A 5,649-nucleotide genomic window follows, 5' to 3' on the forward strand; every position below is an offset into this window, starting at 1 on the left:
TTTTGTTCTTTAAGTTCTACATGTAAGTGAAATCATATGGCACTTATCTTTCTGTATCTGACTTACTCCACTTAGCATAATACCCTCTAGATCCATCATGAAATATCTTTTTCCATCTCTTTACTTTCAGTTTACGTGTGTCTTTTAATCTGAAGTAAATCTCTTGTAGGCAGCATATGTAAGAATCATATTTTCTTATCCATTTAGCCATCCTATCTTTTGATTAGAGCATTTATTATTTTTCATTTGAAGTACTTATTGATAGATATGTAATTATTGCAATTTTTTATTCATATTTTTGATACATATTTTTTCTTCTTCTTAAAGAAGTCCCTCCAACATTTCTTGTAATACTGGCTTGGTGGTGATGACTACTTTAGCTTCTTTTTGTTTTGGAAGCTCTTTACCTGTCCTTAGATTCTAAATCATAAATTTGCTGGGGTCTACAGCCATGCTACTCTGAACAAGCTCAATCTCGTCTGATCTCAGAAGCTAAGCAAGGTCAGGCCTAGTTAGTACTTGGATGGGAAACCACCTAGGAAGACCAGGTACTGTAGACATAAAAAATAAAAAATAATAATAATAAAAAATTAAGGGGTTGTAAGCTGACAAGGTCCTTGTAATCTGTGAGGTCAACCAAGGGCTGCCTCACCTAAAAAAAAATTAAAAATAAATTTAAAAATAATAAAATAAATAAATTTGCTGGGTAGAGTAATCTTGGTTGAAGGTCCTGGCTTTTCATCATGTTGAATATTTTGTGCCAAGCCCTTCTGGTCAGCAAAGTTTCTGTTGAGAAATTAGATGACAGTCTATGGAGGCACCCTTGTAAGTAACTAACTGCTTTTCTATTGCTGCTTTTAAGATTCTCTCTTTGTATTTAGCCTTTGGCATTTTAATTGTGATGTATCTTGGTGTGGGCCTCCTTTGGCTCATCTCGTTTGGGACTCTCTGCACTTCTTGGTCTTGTATATTGCCTTCACCAGGTTAGGAAACTTTTCAGTCATTATTCCTTGAAATATGTTTTTTAATTCCTGGCTTTCTCTCTCTTCTCCTTCTGATAGATATCCCCAGGATGTGAATGATGTCACACTTGATGTTATCTCAGAGGCCTCTTGAATCATTCTCATTTTTTTTTTTTTTGGATGATTTTTTTCTTGTTGATGTTCTGATTCAATATCCTCTGCTACCCCATTCTTCATGTCACTGATTCGATCCTCCGCTTCATCCAATTTGTTGATTCTCTCTAATGTACTCTTCATCTCAGATATTGTATTCTTCATTTCAGCTGGTTCCTTCTTATGTTTTCCATCCTCATTTTTATGTTTTCTATCTCTTTGTTAAAGTTCTCACTGAGTTCACCCACTCTTCCTTTAAATTAATTGAGCATCTTTATAACCAGTGTTTTGAACTCTGCATCTGATAGATTGCTTGTCTTCATTTTATTTAACTCTTTTTCTGGAGCTTTGTTCTTTTCTTTCATGTGGGACATGTTTCTTTGTATCCCTATTTTGGCTGCCTTCCTGTGTTTGTTTCTATGTATTAGGTAGAACTCCTAATTCTCCCAATCTTTATAGAGTGGCTTTATATAGTAGGTGTCCTGTGGTACCCAGTGGTACAGTCTTCCCTGGTCACCTGTGTGAGGTGCTCAAAGTGTGTCCCTTGTGTAGATTGTGTGTTCCCTCCTGATGTAGTTGAGACATGGTTGCTGTTTGCACTTCAATGGGAAGAATTTACCCTTGGGCTGATTGGTTGTGAAGACTGGCCAGTGAGAGGCTGACCCTATGGAGCAGGATTCACGTTAGCAGGGCTCAGGTGCCTGCCCGGTCTACCCGTGGGTGTGTCCTCCTTAGATGCAGCTCTGGGTGATGCTCCAGCTCTAGTCCTGGTGGACAGTCCTGGGTGTGTCAGCTCAGGTGCCTCCTGAGAGGGGTCCAGCTGCAGTCCAAGTTCAACCATAGCCTGTGTACTTTTCAAGCCACCTGGTAAGAGTCACCAAGCAATCCACAGATGGCTGCCACTCATGTTGTGTATATAGGTGACTCAAGAGGCCAAGCTAGAAACTGAGGCTGGCTGCCACTAGTACCAGGCTTGAGGCTGCTCAGCAAGAGATACAGGGCACACGGAGGCCAAATTCTGCTTCTTTGGGTTTTGTGAGCCTTTGACAGATTTTAAGAAAGTCCACAGCATGAGCCAAGACAGGCCATATGTATGGAATAAACTACTGGAGGCAGCTTGGGTGGGCCCACGAGTTGAGAGAGGGGGAGTGTCAGGGAATCCCATGGGCAGAGAGACCTGTGTTATCTAGGTCCATGGTGTTTCAGATATGGCAGTCGCCTATGTCTGCACACTGGGATCGTGGTGGGTTCAACAGAGGAACAGTGGATACCGCCAGCACTTCTGTCCAGGAGAAAGCCTCCCCTCCAGCCCTCGCCCTGAAGCCTGATGCTCAGTGTCTCCCTGCATGTCCCTGGCACCCCTCAAGCAGCTGACCCTGCGCTGGACCTCAGAGAAGGTGAGTCCATCAGCAAATAAATCCATGCACAGGCCTTTTAAAAGGAACATTTGTGACTCCCACAGCCTTCCATCTCACTCAGCCACAACCTCCACTGGTTTTCACAGCCAGCGGTTGTAGGGACTTCTCTTCCCAGCACTGGAACCCTGGGCTGGAGAGCCCAGTGCAGAACTAGGACACCTGTTCCTCAGGGAGGAGAGGAGTCTCAGCAGCCAAGATAACCCTCTCAATTCTTAACTGCCACACACAGTTGTGGGACTGGGCCATTTTGCATCTCAGTCCCTCTTACCAGCCTCGAGGTAAGCTCTTATGTATGTCCTCAGTTGTATGACTTCTGTTCAGCCAGACCTCAGAAGACTTCCAGTGCAGATTGCTCTGTAGTTTCATTATAATTCTGGTGTGGTCACGAGAGGAAGCACACACAGCCTCTACTTTTATGCCATCTTGGCTGGTTCTCCTCTACACATTTTAAGAAAGAAACAAAGAATTCTACACATAATATATGCATGAATGTACAAGGTGGAGACCAACTTCTCTTAAAAACATATGGCCAGTTTCCTTCAAATTTCCCATGAAATTGTCTATAGTAGAGAAAATAAATATACGATAAGAGCTAATTCTTCATATGGAATTAGTATTTATCTAGTATTTATTTATATCTCCTATTTATCTTTCATATGGAGGGATTTTTTATGTTATCCCAATGATAGGTCAAAAGTTTAAATTAATTGAGAGATGATACCTTATCTACTGATTGAAGCAAAATGGTATAACTAAGAGATAACCATGAGAGAGCCTTAGATAATTCCACTGAGAACTAATTGCATAACAGCAAAAAAGTCTGCTTATAAGAAGAGCTGCCTCTCAGAAGATGTGGGGACTAGATGAAATAATTATTCTGATGCACAATTGTACAGTTAACCAACTCAGAACATAATTCCTTCACATACTCAGAAGATTGCTAGCTGCCCGACCAGTAGCCAAGGTATACAGAAACTTTCAGTAGTGCTTACTCCCAAGGACACTTTCTGCTGCTCGCATAGATGTTACCTTCTCCTGTAATCAAGTAGCACATCTTGCTCCCATTCATCTGGGAAGATGGTTGCTCCCCCAATGAGATAACCCCTCCCTTTGCTTATGTGCATACAAACTCTGCTTGCCCTTGGTCAGCATCAGCCTTTTCCTACAGCTCTGACTGGCCATGGCTGAAGCTTCCTTGCTTCGTGAGTAATAAACTGCATTTTTTACCCTATATGGTGCTCCTGGTGGTTTTTCCAGAATATCCAAACCCAGGTGCAAGTTCCAGGCCTGGTGCTCCTGCATTACAACAGTATCATACAAACTTAGAAGAAGAATGAAAGTTCCAACAAGAAAATATTTGTCAAGTACTTATTATATACAAGTGTTTGATATATCTCTTAAAGAGATGTAAGTTTGATGCGAAAGAAAACTAATACTAGTATAATATGGTGAGTGCAATGACTGGGCTAGGCTTCAAGTGCAATGGGAGCACAGGCATGAGAAAGGAGAAATCTGACTACAGGAGGTAAGTGGGAGCCCAAGGGAACTAGATTTTTGGAACTGTTTCTCATTTCATATTTGAATTTCAAAAGGGATTGATTTTTTTCGGTGACTAATTTAAGAAATGGAGAAAAATATTGTCTTATTTATCATCTCAAGAAATTCAGCTACATTTGAAAAGACTGCAAACCAGGTGGGAAAAATTTCTGTAGAATGTAAAAATCAAATATTCCATCTTAACTAATTGCTCTCTAAAATCTTTACGTCTCCTCATCTGCCTTTGTCATATAGACAACATATTTCAACCTTAAGCAAAACTCTTGGAATAGTTGCTAATATTTTTAGACTCAAAGGAGATGGGACATCTGGCTCTAATTTGGGACCAGACAGGCTTTTTTTATTGCAGTCATTTAAATTTTACTTCCTTCTTGACCCGAGTATAATCAGCCTTTTACAGTGGCCCCAGTTTGAAAACACATATTAATGCAGGACGGGGAAAATTTCCCCGAGTGTGGGGAGACCTAGCCTTGTATCGAAAGAAGAGGATCCTTTGGCGGAGAGAGTAGAAAGAATCCAACACACATGCCAAAGTTAGAGTCAAAAGGAAAGTTTATTAGAGAAGGAGTAACACTCCACAGAGTATGGTCTCCTCCCAGAGGCAGAGAGTGAAATGGACAGTACAAAAGACAGAGTAAAGACACTGAGAGGGACTCTGAGTATTCAGAGAATTTAGTTTATATGTCATTCTTTAGTTCCCATTTCCTTTGATATGGACATACAGGGAGGAAGAAGAAGAGTATATAGCCTGAAAAGGTAAGAATATGTAGACTGAAAGACCTGCTGGCAGTTCTCAGTCTTTAATCCTTAGGTTCCCCATGGTTTTAGCAATAAGAAATGACTCTTGGTTCCAGTTTCCCCTTCACAAGTGTGGAGAATGGGTTGTTAGCTCTGCCAGCAGAAATCTTCTTTTGTTCTGAAGGTGTCCTCCTGGTCTGGCTGCAGGGCAGATCAGCATACTGTAGTCTCTGAATGTGGCTTGATTCACATTTTAATTCTCTCCCTTCTTCCTACATTGATATGATTCATGGGTATTTTCTATATATTTGAGTCATTATTTACATGGTAAATAACGACATGACTAGAGATGACACATGATTATTTTTTACTCAAATACATCAGTAATCGTTTTGATGCATGAATTTCTTTTGTAACTACTCATTTAAAAGTACACATCTCAAATAGCTAGGTACATTTCTTTTAGAAGAGAAGACAATTCTAGGATAGCTGAGAGAAAAATTCAACATTAAAAAAAATCATATAAAAATTTTATTAGTTCAAAATAGAAGTAGATAATGGATAAAAAAATCATATAAGTTCTTTTTCTTCTTATTGTTGTTAGTTCTATTATTAATTTAGTATAAAATTGATTAAACACATCCAACCAAGTTTTTCCCTAGACCAGGCCCATACCCATACCCATATACATTAGCCAACTATCTGTGAAGTATTATTTTATTTTTGGAAAAATGATAACTACCATTATCATGTTAGTAATTTGGGGGAGATAAATAAGTTTTATATCTCATCTTTTTATGGTTCTTTACCCTTATGTTATT

At 39.7% G+C, this 5,649-nt stretch overlaps 1 pseudogene; it reads left to right on the plus strand.

The window, feature by feature from the left end:
• The first annotated feature begins 441 nt into the window (after positions 1-441).
• Positions 442-560, plus strand: LOC112482748 (annotated as a pseudogene).
• The last annotated feature ends 5,089 nt before the right edge of the window (positions 561-5,649 follow it).

This window comes from Pteropus alecto, unplaced genomic scaffold (assembly GCF_000325575.1).
Source record: "Pteropus alecto unplaced genomic scaffold, ASM32557v1 scaffold155, whole genome shotgun sequence".
Classification (NCBI taxonomy): domain Eukaryota; kingdom Metazoa; phylum Chordata; class Mammalia; order Chiroptera; family Pteropodidae; genus Pteropus; species Pteropus alecto.